This window comes from Acipenser ruthenus, chromosome 8 (genome assembly GCF_902713425.1).
Source record: "Acipenser ruthenus chromosome 8, fAciRut3.2 maternal haplotype, whole genome shotgun sequence".
NCBI lineage: Eukaryota > Metazoa > Chordata > Actinopteri > Acipenseriformes > Acipenseridae > Acipenser > Acipenser ruthenus.
Genome location: NC_081196.1, coordinates 28,226,915 through 28,241,968, shown reverse-complemented (window position 1 = coordinate 28,241,968; position 15,054 = coordinate 28,226,915). Strand labels below are relative to the sequence as shown.

Sequence of the window (15,054 nt, the reverse complement as noted above, 5' to 3'; positions counted from 1 at the left end):
GGTTAGCGTTGTTAAGGTCATGTGATTTGTTCTGCTGGCAGATGTAATCAACAGATGGTAAAGATCCAGTATTTAAAAAAATGACATGCTTTTGGGAAATTCATTTGTTATGTATTCATAGAACTTACGAGTTGTATTGAATGCATTTGTACTGTGGGCTAAGTTTTGATGCAAACCTGTGTTTTTTTATTTTTTGTATAGAAACGTTTTTATTAAGGGTGCACCGATAATTGGTAGCCTATCGGCATGGCACCGATATAAGGGAAAAAAACACAATCGGCATTTAGCTAATAATGTACACCGATATTCATGCTTGAATTTCTTCCAGCACAGAATTTAAATGTTTGGTCAGATGTGCTTACTAATGACACAAGAACACTGAGATACTCATTTTCCCAGTGTTGTGTATCATGAGACCAAAATGCAGTAAATACACCTCAAAATAGCAGTGTTTGCATTTTTTTTAATATCTAAAGACAACAATAGGATAGCGAGTTGTGTGCAGTATGCTATATTAAATCCAACGATGAACTGCGAGTAAAATATTATTTTGATGCTTAAAAAAAAAAAGGTTGAATCCTAAATAACATTGACAGTTTAAGTTGTTATTGGTGGTAGTAGTAGTAGTTTAGAGTACATGTAGCCTGTACAGTTACCAGACTAACATTCATCCTAAGTAATGCTTTGTAGTTGGTTTCAGGCTGACAAAACTGCAATAAATAAAAGAAAATAGCAAATTATAACAAGGTAAATTATTTTTCAAATGCAGCATGCACGGTTAGTTATAAAACTGCCTCTGCGATGTCTCTGCTCCGTCTCTCTCTCTTTGGCAGCTTGGCATCACCTGAGGTCCTCCTCCGTAGCTCACTTGATCTAATCCTTGAAAGTAAACAGTTTAGCTGAAAAGCACTTTTTTCAAACAAAGTGCTCTGTTTGTTTATCTTAATCTGCATTGGTTGCAGGTGTATTTGGCGGCATTTTGAAGCTGGAATTGATTACTGTGCTGTCTTGTTTAGTAACAAACTCAAATTTGTAACAGGATATTGTCATGACATCTTTTTGTTTTTAATTAAGTGAACAATTTAAGTTGGGCTGCATTTTTAAGCAGTGTATGCTTAAAATAAGAATTTAACGACCGTTGTTGTAGTTGACATTGCGTAGGCTCATTTTTTTGGGGAGGGTGGGGGTTCTAGTACAAGGTATGACACAGGCCCGGTTTTTGGGACAGAACCATTTCGACAGTCACGCATTTCGATTGGCCCTTGTCTGTCACAGGAATATGATGTCAACACAAATGGGAAAGCTGCATTTTTAACATTGTGATTGGAGAGAGACAGAGATCTGCTTTCCAGAACCTTTCAATTAAAATATAAATGTGGTATTTTGCTGTACCAATATAACAAACTATGGGTGACTATTACTTTATATAAATTGTCATGTTATGCACGAATGTAAGAATTGGCTTTCTGTGGTGACATACTTTTTTCTTTCAAATAGCATATATCTATAATCCTTTGCATGATTTATTTTAATGGCAAATATATATATATATATATATATATATATATATATATATTCAGGATTCATTGGTTTATCTGTAATGTAATCGCAGTTTTACATATAGACTGCCCCTGTTTTGAGCCGATTTGTTTTTTAGAACACCTCCCAAATTCTGGGCCTCTTTGTTTTTCCAAAATCAGCCTTGTTTTTGGGATATTCTGCTCAGCTGATAGCCGAGTTTCTAGGTCACGCATGCTCACTTTACCATAAAGTACACGAGAACTTACCCTAGTACATCAAAGTTAATGTATTTTTTTTTTACTCTCCCCAGAAAACATTATTTTTTTTTATGAAGAAACATTTTACAATTTTACAATGAAGAAACTATATTGCACTGAAATAGGTAAATGAAAATTCATTAAAGCAGGTGTTTTCCTTTATTAGAGTGTTTTCCTTTATTAAAGGTTAACATTAAAACACATTTTTGAGAAGGAACATGGTATTCCAAAAAAAGGGCATCTCATTTTCTTAAATAATGTCCATCAATATATAGTCATGCGTAGGTGTTTATCAGACCTTCTGGGTTTAAGAGACCAGTGCCCTTCAACAACTTCAAATAAATCTTATTGTATTAGTCAACATTTTCCTTCTATATTCTTGATAGTTTAAACTGTAGGTCAGTGTTACTTAACATTGTACAAGTCACATGTAAAAATTTGCCCTTCAACCATTTACTGTATAGTCCTTCCACTTAGAAACATTTACACTGGCCATAAAAGGGTTAACTATAAGAGCGATAGAATGACACAAGTTATCAATCTGTGTGCCCTATTTAATACCTAGATTGATACTTTGTTGTAGTTGATACTTCTAACAGTCCATAGGCATTCCTGATATTGATAGAATGCCACAGGTTAAATGTATCTACCTGTGCCACCTAATATCTGTCTAGATCAGGGGTCCCCCTCCTGGTTTTTGTTCCCTGTACCCTAAATGACTTAATTGGACCAATTCAGCATACAATTAGCACTTAATTGGCCAAATTAAGTAATTTAGGGTACAGGTAGAACACAAACCAGGAGGGACACTAGCCCTCCACATCCACGATTGGAGACCCCTGCTAGCAGGTTCATTGCTCCACATCACCAGATTTATATTGCACCCTTTTTAATTCAAACACGTAATGAATCACCCCTATTGTTTTTTGCTAATTCGGCATTTGTTATGTTCCTCTCCAGGCAGAATGTATGTATTTTATTAAACAAGCGGTGTGTAGTGTAGCGACTACAGCTTCCTTACAGTGAGTGTAAAGCGATCAGTTTTGTTCAAGGAATGTATAGCTAGAAACAGGTTTCAGTTTGTTTCATAATCTTCAGATTTCCGTGAAGTAAACTATTAATAAATAGAGATGGTTTAATAATGTTAATTTAATAGTTAATTTAATAGTTTGAATTAACTATTTAAGTATCATTATCTGGTGTTTCTATTTGGGGAGGAGTGTGTGATTTTATCCCAGGCAGTGTGCTTATTTGAGTAAAATTTGTAATTTGTAAATTGTATCAGGGAGGGTGGTTTAACTTGAATAGAGCAGTTTGCATTTGAATTGGTCTCCACACAGCTCCTGTAGTTGTGTGATCCCATTAAAGTGTGTGAAACTATTGTCTCCAGAGCAGTTAGCAGCTAGTTCCCTTGCTAAGTGAAGGGAGTTATTTAAGGGTGGGCTTCTAGTAATTAGTTCAGTCTACAGGTAACCAGGGACAGAGGCAGATAGATAAGTTCCTGCTTCAAGTAATTTTAACTAACTACATTTGGTGACATTGTAAGGTGGTGTTTGAATTGGCTGAGTTAGTGTGCGAGTAGTACCAGGTGAGTAAATTGATTAGCAGTTGATTTTGCTATTTGATTGGTTTCCACACAGTTTAGTTGGTTCTTTTGCCAAGCAGGTGTAACATTTAATCAAGCAGCTTATTTCGGCGCCAGCAAGAAGCGCCAGCAAACCGAAGAGCCTCAACAAAAGCGCCGGGAGTCTAGCTGTGGGAGTCCAACAAGGGGAGGCCTGCGCTAAGACGCTGTTCAACTAGATCCGAACCTAACGGGGCTCTAGAAGAAGCTATCTACTAGTCAGGTCTGTACCCTCCACCCTACTGCTCCTACTGTGCCTTTTGTCTTGCTTGTCCTGCTATGACTGTCTCTCGCATCCCTGTTCTGTCCTCCCGTCCTCGTCCTCTGCTGCTCCTCCAACCCCTCTAACCTCATTTCTCTGCCTCCCCCCCCCCCCCTCCCGCACACTCTCTGGTGCACTCTGGAACTGTCACTCTTCTGCTAACAAAGCTGATTTCATATCTGCCTTTGCCTCCCACCTCTCGCTCGATTTCCTTGATCTCACTGAAACCTGGCTGTCCCCTGATAACACTGTTACTCCTGCTGCCCTGTCCTCTCTCTACGTCCTGTCCCATACCCCACGTCTCACTGGACGGGGAGGTGGGACGGGTCTTCTCCTCTCTCCCTCCTTACTCTTTTCTGTCCCCTCCGATCTCGCCTCACTCTCATGCAGTCTAACTAACCTCTCCCTGTCAACTCCTGCTCATTGTTCTGTACCGCCCCCCTGGGCCTCTCACTCACTTTCTGGATGAACTTGACTAACTACTCTCCTCCCTCCCCTCTCTGTCTACCCCGACTGTCCTGTTGGGTGACTTCAATATCCATCTCTCCAACCCCAGCAACTCTGCTGGATTCCTCCCTCTCCTTCACTCCTTTGACTTCTGTCTCCCTCCGTCCCCTCCTACCCACAAAGCTGGCCGTCAACTGGACCTTACCTTCTCCAGGGCCTGCTGCCCCTCCACCCTCTGTCACCCCCCTGGATCTCTCTGATCACTATTTCATCTCTTTTTCTCTGTCTCTCCCCCCTCTCCCTGCTCCTCCTACCCCCACTATCACCTCTCGTCGTAACCTCCGCTCTCTCTCCCCCTCTGTCCTTGCCTCCACTGCTCTCTCGCCTCCCTCCTATCGACTCCTTTTCACAACTCTCCGTAGACTCTGCTACCTCCACCCTCTTCTCCTCACTCACCTCCTCCCTCGACTCCCTCTGTCCCCTCACCTCCCGACCTGCTCGCCCCTCCCCTCCCCATCCCTGGCTCTCCTCTGCGCTCCGCCTGGCAAGAATCGCACTGCGATCTGCTGAAAAGAAATGGAAGAGAACCAAACTCCTGCTGCCCTAGACCTTTACCGCACTCTCCTCCTTCTCCTCTACTCTCTCCTCTGCTAAATGTGCTTATTTCCAATCTGTAATCCAAGCCTCCACTAACAACCCACGTAAACTATTCTTTACCTTCTCCTCCCTCCTAAACCCTCCCCCCTCCTATCTCCCCTGATGACTTTGCCTCCTTCTTCTCTTCTAAAATCTCAGATATCCGCAAACTCTTTAACACCTCTCCCTCCCCCGCACCCCCTCCTGCTCCAACCCCTACACCCACTACATCCCCTACTAACTCGCCCTCCTTCTCCACCTTCTTGCCCCTCTCAGACTCTGACCTCTCCTCCCTGCTCCAGGGTCACAAACCCACCACGTGTGCCTTAGACCCCCTCCCCACTCACCTCTTTCAAGCTGCTGCTCCTGCTCTACTCCCCTTCATCTCCTCCCTCCTCAACACCTCTCTACTTTCTGGTATCTTTCCCTCTGCCTTCAAAAAAGCATCTATCACTCCCCTCCTCAAAAAACCTACCCTCGACCCCACCTCCCTCCAGAGCTACCGTCCTGTCTCCCTCCTACCCTTCCTCTCCAAAACCCTCAAGCGGACTGTACACCGCCAGCTCTCTGCTTTCCTGTCCAACCACTCTCTGCTTGACCCTCTCCAATCTGGCTTCCGCTCTGCTCACTCCACTGAAACCGCCCTCCTGTCTGTCACCAACTCACTTAAGTCTGCCCGAGCTGCCTCTCTCTCCTCTGTCCTAATTCTCCTCGACCTCTCTGCTGCCTTTGACACTGTTGATCACTCTATTTTACTATCATCTCTCGCTGACCTGGGCATCTCTGGCACTGCTCTGGCCTGGTTCTCCTCCTACCTCTCCAACCGCACTTACCAGGTAACCTGGCGTGGAGCAACCTTCACACCTCACCCTCTCTTAACTGGAGTCCCCCAAGGGTCAGTCTTGGGTCCTCTCCTGTTATCTCTCTACACCCGCTCCCTGGGCCCCCTCATCGCATCCTATGGTTTCTCATACCATTTCTATGCTGATCATGCTCAGATTTTCCTCTCCTTCCCCACCTCTGACTCCACCATCTCATCCCGTATCTCTCCGTCTGTCTGCTATTTCTTCCTGGATGCACTCGCATCACCTCAAACTCAACCTCTCTAAATCTGACCTCCTTTTCTTTCCCTCCTCCTCCCCCTCCTCTGATCTCTATCTCTGTTCCTCTGGAATCTACCACACTCTCTCCCTCTTCCTCCGCTAAGAACCTTGGAGTCACCCTGGACCCCTGCCTCTCTTATTCCCAGCACATCTCCACTCTGGCACGCACTTGCTGATTCTTCCTGAGCAACAGCCGAAGAATCCGACCCTTCCTCACCAACTACGCTACCCAGCTCCTGGTCCAGGCCCTGGTACTCTCCCGCCTAGACTACTGCAACTCCCTCCTGGCTGGCCTCCCTGCGTCTGCCACCCGTCCGCTCCAGCTCATCCAGAACTCTGCTGCCCGCCTGGTGTTCTCTCTGCCTCGCTTCGCCCACGCTACTCCACTACTCCCCTCGCTCCACTGGCTCCCGATCACTGCTCGCATCCAGTTCAAGACTCTTGTACTAGCCTACAGATGCCTTGACCAGACTGCACCCAGCTACCTCCAGACCCTCATCTCTCCCTACACCCCCACTCGACCTCTCCACTACGCCTGCACTAGAAGACTGGCTCTACCTCCGCTACGCTCCCCTGCCTCCAGAACCCGCTCCTTCTCCACCCTTGCTCCGCAGTGGTGGAATGACCTTCCTACAGATGTCAGGACTGCCCAGTCCCTGACCACATTCCGGCACCTCCTCAAGACTCACCTCTTCAAACAGCACCTGTAGAACTCCTCTGTTTGTATCCTGGGACACTATCACCCTTCATTTAAATGTGCTTTATTTTGCGCTTATCTGCCCCCTATTTTACTGCATTTAATCCTGTACTTCAGAATACTGTAATCTGCCAAGTGTTTAACCTGTAGTATTTTGTATTTAATCATATCCTGATGTAACTATCACTATTATCTGCTGTATTATTGAATTGTGGTTTGTCACACTTGAACAAAAGTTATTGTATTTCTTGCACTTATTGTATTACTTGTATTGTAACACTTGAAATGTATTTGCTTACGACTGTAAGTCGCCCTGGATAAGGGCGTCTGCTAAGAAATAAATAATAATAATAATAATAATTACGGCTTTAAAGGCAGGTAGAAAGTAGCCAGCCTAATTATAAACAACCTGCCTTGCATTTTGTGTTTACCCACAGCTGAGTTTAAGATAAGAATGTGCTAAATAAAAATAAAATAAATAAAAAAACAACAAGGAACTTGCTGTGCCCTCTACCACCATCCCAAAGTGGGCACAGCTAAACAATGGAATGTCCATTTTTTCACACAAATGGAGGGTTCTGAAACTCCAGGAGCAATTAGAGAGCTGCTAATGCTGCCAGCATACCACATTTCAAGACCCAGGGTGGTTTACAACCACCTTTACCATACCAGACAGACTGCCCTTCCTCACCCTTTTGAGGGTGATTGACCCAGGGTCTTCAAATACTTTGAACTCCCAAAATTTCTGTACCCCTAGTTTTAAAAAGCTCTTTATTTAAATGAAAGATAATACTTTGGATTTATATAGCACCTTTCATCCCAGAGGATACCAAAGCTCTTTACACACGGCAGCTATTCTGTGCCAGCACACTCACACGGCAGTTAAAGTGGAAGAAGTGAGGAATTGCTTAGCCAATTGAACTACGGGAGGAAATTTAGGTAGGCCAGATTTTAAGTGCCTGAATTGGAATTTAGCCGTTATATTTGCATAGTCCAACTGTTTGAACATTATCTATAGCCTACAATTTAAACTATCAGGAATAGATAAGGATTATTTTACCAATACAATACAATAGTATTTATGTTAAGTTGTTGAAGGACACTGGCCTCTTAAACCCTTAAGTGAAAGAGCTGATACAGGCCTTTATTGTATTTTTGTTTTTGCGTGTGATAGGTGAGTAAAATATATTGAACTCTGCCATTCTATTCATTTGTCTGACAAACCCCTACGCATCACTATATATTGATGGACATTACATAAGCAACCTTTTTAATATTAGCCTTTAATAAAGGAAAATGACTGCTTTAATGAATTGTATCTGTATCTATTTCAGTGCAATGGAGTTTCTTCATTGTAATAAATTTTATTTTTTCAACAATTACATTTTATTTCTGTTACTTCATAACAAAAAAGTTATGTTTTCTGGGGAGAGTAAAAAAATACATTAACTTTGATTCATGTACCAAGGGTTACTCTTAAATGAACTCATAATCCAGTTCTGGTGTACTTTATGGTAAACTGAGCATGCATGACTTAGAAACTCGGCTGTCAGCCGAGCAGAATATCCCAAAAACTGCGCTGAATTCAGAAAAGCAAAGCAGCCCAGAATTTGGGACGTTATCGAAAAACCAAACCGGCCCAGAATTTGGGACATTATATGAAAAAAATAACTAACAGCGGGCAGGATATATATTTGCAATTAAAAGAAATCATGCAAATAATTATAGATACATGCTATTTGAAAGAAAAAAGTACATCACCACAGAAAGCCAATTCTTACATTTGTGCATAACATGATAATTTATATAAAGTAAGTCACCCATAGTTTGTTATATTAGTACAACAAAATACCACATTATACTTTAATTGAAAGGTGCTGGATAGCAGATCTCTCTCCGATCACAATGTTAAAAATGCCTCCAAGCTTTCCCCGCTTGTGTTGACATCATATTCCTGTGACAGACAAGGACCAATCAAAACGCGAGACTTATGCAGTTCCATCCTGATATTTGTTCAGGTCTGGTTCACTCTACTTTTCATTGTTTCTCAGATTTTCTTAGAGTAAATATTAAAATCATGACATGTTTGACAATTGACTTTTGCAAAACTAGAGTTTCTGCTAACAGTTGCTTCCATAGTTGTTTTAATTAGCTTGTCCGATACAATAAAGCATGTATGTAATACGAATACATATGCTGTAACATTTCAGTCTTAAGTACCGGCACTATTGGTATTTCATTTTAGTTAACAGATATTTTTCTTATGAGTTGGCCACCACAAAATGAGCCCAGTGTTTCATTTGTTTTGTTTAGGCTGTAGCAGTTTCAATGGAAAAAGGCCAGTATAAAAAAAGCTTCCCAGGTCCTTAACAGGCTTTCTGAAAAACATGCAATGCAAGAGGTAGGACCTAATATTTTACAACAAACAATATGTTTAATATATTGCTCAGTACTCAATACAGTAAGTGCTTTAATACTTTTGTTTTTCATGTATCTCTTAAGCTAAAATAACAAACAGGCTGTTTCAGTTTCTGGGAAAATCCCCCTGCTCATGCAATGTAGCTGCCAGATGTACTGTAGTTGGGTTTGGGCTTGACTTTGGCAGTGCTTAGATTATGCAAGATGTGCTACATGGAGTTTAGAGCAGGTGAAAAGGCATGCCTTGGAAGTAAAAGCAGTGGAGGTATATTACAAGTGTGCCTTTAGGCCCACATCAGTTTTCTTTTGGGGGTAGTCTTAAGATTAGTGTTAATCAAGCCTGTGAAATCAGCCTGTAATGGAACATTCCGATCATTATGGAGCCTGTGGACATTCATCACTGGAGGAGCTCCAACGCCACAAAAAAACAGCGATATTTAACAAAAAAATAACATCCAGTGATTGACACTTCAGAATTTTTATCTATTTGGGCAATTGTGTTCCATTGAATCTAATTGTATTCATAATGTTAAATGAAAAGCTGAAATATGTTCCATGACTAAATGTATGTTAGTTTTGAAAGGATAATTTCAGTTTGTTTGTTTATTTGTTTTTGTCCCATCCCAAACAGTCCTTAAAAATGAAGCTATCCCTCATTGTTACCAAGAAGGACACGTATCATCAGTTTCTCATGGCTTTCAGTTTTGACGCCTTGCTAAAGAAAGTCAAGATATTTATAGATTCTTTTTTAAAAGATCACCCTTCAGACTTCCTCCTAAAGGTAGGTAACCAACTCCCTCCACCTCTAGCAAGTATGGCACGGTAGTATGTTCAGTGCTCTGGTTCAGAACTTGTAGATAAATACTCTGAAGCAGGGCTTGGAATGAACTTTTCCATGTACTAGCCACCATGGCTAGTGGATGGAAAAATCCACCAGCCACACAGACATTTTACCGGCCAATCATCGTTCCAGAGGGTGATGACGACAAAAGAAAATGCAAAAACAAGCAACGTTTATGAACATTTAATCATATCCTGATGTAACTATCACTATTTAATCATATCCTGATGTAACTATCACTATTATATGCTGTATTATTGAATTGCGGTTTGAAAGTTATTGTATTTCTTGCTCTTATTGTATTACTTGTATTGTAACACTTGAAATGTATTTGCTTACGATTGTAAGTCGCCCTGGATAAGGGCGTCTGCTAAGAAATAAATAATAATCCCAAAAACTGGGCCTGAGTCATACCTGTCTAGGACTTTAAAGTTCTGCATCAGGGCCTGGTAAATCCTAGTTCCAGCACTGTATTATATTGTTGTGTATTATAAAAGCATATATTAAAAATAACATTAAAGTATAAACCTATATGCTAAGGGTAGGCAAACAGTTGATAGATCTGGAAGGGGGTATGTGACAATCAAAAGTTTGGGAACCGCTGCTATAAATCACACATTAAATGTCACTCACATGCAAAACTCGATCTTTTGATTTGTATAATGCATATTACTTAAAGTTGTTGTATTAAAATCCACTACCAAATCTTTATACGTAGCAACTCTATATGGCGCCGCTGCCGTGTATATAGTGCTTCCGTAAAATACGTACTGAATATCTAGTGTACCAGACAGTGTAAGAGAAGTGCTATGGTAGAATATGTCTGAAATGCAAAACAAATGCCAACACTAATAATTTTAATTTCGAAAATTGAGCACCGTCCGCCCGTCCCCCTCCAGCTCGTGTTGTCCAGAGGCAGAACTTTACTTTCTTCTTTCGTTATCTGCCATACAAGCTTACAGTATCGCAAGCAGCATCAATTACGTGTACATAAACAGCATGTATTTTTATTTAAATTATAAAAACGATTACTGTTCTATAAAACATATTTTTAAACTACATGTGAATGTTTTATTTATATGAATTACCTGTAAAAGAATAGGATTTATTTTCAATCAAATATAAACTATGTTGATGTCACCAGTAAACAGACAGATAATGAATCAATAAATGATGTCTTCATTTGACAACTAAAAATAAATATTTACATAAAGTAACATATATTAAATCCGGTCCTTGCACATACAGTCCATTTACTTTTTTTAGTAAGCAAGCATGAATACATCAAGCAGTTTTGTACTGAACCCTCCAAAACATCCTACTAATTGAGGAAGACAGGGAAACTAAAGGCAAGACAAAAAGTGAAGATAGCTCACTAATTTCAAAAGTAAATGAAGATAAATAAAATAAATAAAGAACAGCAGTCAAGGGCATAAATAAAAATCTGCAGGATATTGGCGTTATCAGCATAAAATGGTCATCTTAATACATAAATTACAATAATTATGAACACAGGTAGTGGCAGAGAGGGGCAGAGGACATCAACATAAGAAAAAGGAGAGCAGAACTTAATTAAAAGCTTGTTTTGTATATAGTTTATGCAGTGTGGTTTTTAGACTGCTTTGCTGCCGATTACAAACCAGAAAAGACTAGAAAACACGGCAAGACTGTCCAGGCTACCAACCCCTTTAAGACTTGGTTTACCTAGTCATACCGTGGTTGAAAGGCGGGGGCATTTGTCCACCGCATAGGGCCCACAAAGAGGTAAGCCCGTCTCTGGATATCGGTACATTTGTCGTGGTCTATTTTTGTTATGCAAGCTCAATCTACAAATCGGTACTCTTGACTTTTAACTTATCATAATAACTGCGCTACAGAGGGAACCCAAGCAAGCGTTAATGACATTCCTTGTAATTCCAGTAGTTACATGACTGGACAAATCGTTACATGGGTAGCTATTGCTCTGTTTCACAACACGATGAAAGAGTAACATATTCATTATATATTTTATGTATACCCACAGACAGCGGTTGCACAGATAGGCCAGACACGTGTTTATTTTATAACAATCCGAGCATGTTTACTATTGTATTCTTAAATGACACATTGGCCATTCATAAACATGTAACGTTATTTACAGTTAGAAGAACATTATCAGCAGCATGTCTAGTGATACAGCGGTACCACAACAAAAACGTTATTAATATGTCACATACGTATGGCATACCAAAATGCATATTATGGAGACAAACTTTTCAATATTCGATATACAAAAGTAAACATTATTTAATTTTCTAAAATACTTCTCTGTATTTCCGTTACGAAAATTGAAACTGGCATTGCAATTTAATATAAACGTTATTCTAAGCTTCTCCAAGTAAACGGGATAGGGATTTCAGCCACAGGCAACTACAGTTAAATTACTTGCATCGTTAACAGTTTATAATATATATATATATATATATATATATATATATATAAAATATACTAGCAAAGCACGTCTTGTTTTTTAGACATCAAAAAGGAAAGAAAAAAAAACTATGTAGCGGGAATACTTTTCAAAGGCCTGTTATTAACATTTTATTGCAATAGCCAGTCAGGCCTGCTTATCACTAAACTGTCGGGAGTAAAATATATATACATTTTTTTTGTTTTGTTTTGCTTTGTTTACCTTTTCATCTTCTAATAAACAAAAATACACATTGGTTGGCAGATAACTTACCTGGGCAGCAGTTTTTTTAAAGACCCAGTGGAAGTATTTTCCAAATTAAGAAAGTCTTTTATCAAATAAAAAAATAAATAAATGTTTCTTCTCTTGTCGTTCTGATCGCCCTGTGTCTGTTTCCCCCTGTGTGAGTGGTGTTGATGGTGATGTTGAACTCCGTGCGTTTCACCACTAGGAAAGAAGGAGCGAGAGATTCTCTTTGCAATATGGCCGTCTGTCTGCGCCAGGCGTGGTCCCTGTGCTGGAATAGCGAGGTAATGGGAGGGGGAGATCGTCCAAGCTCTTCAAACAGTTTAGAGTTAGAGTATACGGTACCCACTCCCATTCGTTCTGCATCCCAAACAAGCAGAGAACATTGAAAATATTAAAACAAATGTAAATGTTTACACTGTGGGTGTCATCTTTAATTTTCAATTTAATTTCAAAATATAGCCTTGCAAAAAAATAATAATAATTACAGCAAACAGGAGTTGTGAATTGTAACTGATATTTACTGGGCTCTCAGCAGATATGTAAAATGCCACACCTGGTCCACTGCAAATTGATTAATTTAGGAGAGTAGACAACAGACAATTGGATTTAGAACTGTACATTAAAAGGGATTTTAAATGGACCTGGCTTCTTCCTATCACATCACATTTTTCCATATATCTGGAAATCCCCTAATCTCATTTTTGTCATGAACCTTGGTTTTAACATTGTTTAGCAAACCTTATTGAGAATACCAGATTGTGGACTTGTGTGGGGGTGTACATCTTGTTCCTACAGCCCTCCATCTGTATGCCAAGCATATACCTGGAAAACTGCTTCTCCAGTTGTCATGACACTTGGTAATAACATTATATAGCTGTTTTGGGAGTATCAGATTCTGGGAATATATGGAGTTGTCTGTCCCTACATCTGTCTATCCATCTGTATGTCACACTTACATTTTTGCATATACCTGTATCCAGAGAACCTCTTGTGAAATTGTCATTAAATATTTTAATTGTCATTTCTTAGAGGAGAAAATGGTTCACCAACGTTTAAAGCTTTACTCCCTAAACTGAACTGGAACTGTTGCTAGTGAATCTAATGTGTATGAGCCTATGCTTCTGCTTCTGCAAAATGTGAAGTACTGCTATGTTATAATAATGTATTCATCTTGAAAGCAGTGGCTGACTATGACAGCAAACAGACTAAACCCACTAGCAAAAGCTGGTATGGTTGTTGTGCTAAAAATTGTTTTAATTCCCATCTCCTGCTGGTCATCAGTTGCGGAAATGTTTAGAAAGGCACACAGATGTGATATTAGATGAGAAATATGCTGACAAATAAAGTGGGAAAAAATGAAGAAAACTTGAATAGGACTAAAAGCTTGCTGTTATATTTAAATAACTTGGTAACCTAACCTCACACAATTCAAAATAGAGTTATTGGTTACAGAGATATAATCTCCTCCACCAGCAACTGCCAAATAAATGCCATAACCTTTGAACCCTAAAAGTGCAAATGACGCAGCAGCTACAGAATTTTACATTTACTATGGATCCTACTGCATTGTGATAAGTTCATTAAGACATGATAATGATAAACTACAATGTTTTTTTTTGTTCTTCACATTTGCCCACATAGTATACTAATCTATTGTGTCACCTGTTGAGACTGTTGGTGAATAGAAGAAAAAAAACAAAAACACATTTGTGTGTTCAAAAACTAAATATATTTAGAATAGATTTAATTCTAGCTTTGTTATTTCATACATTTTTATTGCACCAACATAAATATCACAAATTAAATTAGTGTACATTTTGTGACACTTAAGTTGGTCATATACATAATTTTTAAAGATAATTTCAGTGCTAATATTTTGGATTATGCTCAAAATATCCCCCAGTGAAAAATCAAAAGAACCAGAGTTCAGAAACAGAACTGTTTAGTTTAACTGTAGTGTCACACAGTTTTACATTAATACAATAGTTCAGTGCTTTACTTCAATACAAATCAAATTGTTGACTGCCAGCATAGTTTCAGTTGTAGGGACAAAAACTCCCCCATTGAAATCTGCTCACCTCTATATTACTGTGTTAAACTAATAGGCATGCTACACTAACAGTAAGACAGGTACTAGAGTCACCCAATGCGCAAAGGAACTACAGGTGACACAGCATGGGCCAAATTTGGGAAGGCAAAACTGTCCATGGCAAGCATTTACCATGAAATGGGTAATTTGCATGCAGTGGAAAATATAGGCCCACATGTTAAGTGGAGTCTGGAATGACTGGAAATGGACTTGCCGTCTAGCAAAGAATGCATGCAAGCCTAGTTCTTGTTTTTTTATTCACTGTATCATTTCGTATTTCAGTTATCACAATGTGAACTTTAAAGAATCCCTCTGACTTCAATGTACAGTAGCTCTTAGAATCATGTCTATCCTCCAAGTGCATTTTGTACACCAGGGTGTATGCATTTCTTACATCATCTAGAGGCGGGGTGTTGCAGGGGAACAGGTTAATTGCAACACTCTGGTGTACCAGATGTTTT

General features: G+C 39.7%; 1 protein-coding gene across 1 annotated transcript in view; it reads right to left on the bottom strand.

The window, feature by feature from the left end:
- LOC117407280 (radixin-like) overlaps positions 1–12,886 on the bottom strand; it is a 95,321-nt gene extending 82,435 nt beyond the window's left edge. Inside the window, exon 1 of the mRNA XM_034012099.3 lies at positions 12,529–12,886. The gene's annotated coding sequence lies outside the window, so the exon portion shown is untranslated. The remainder of the gene's footprint in view (positions 1–12,528) is intronic.
- Positions 12,887–15,054: the final 2,168 nt, after the last annotated feature.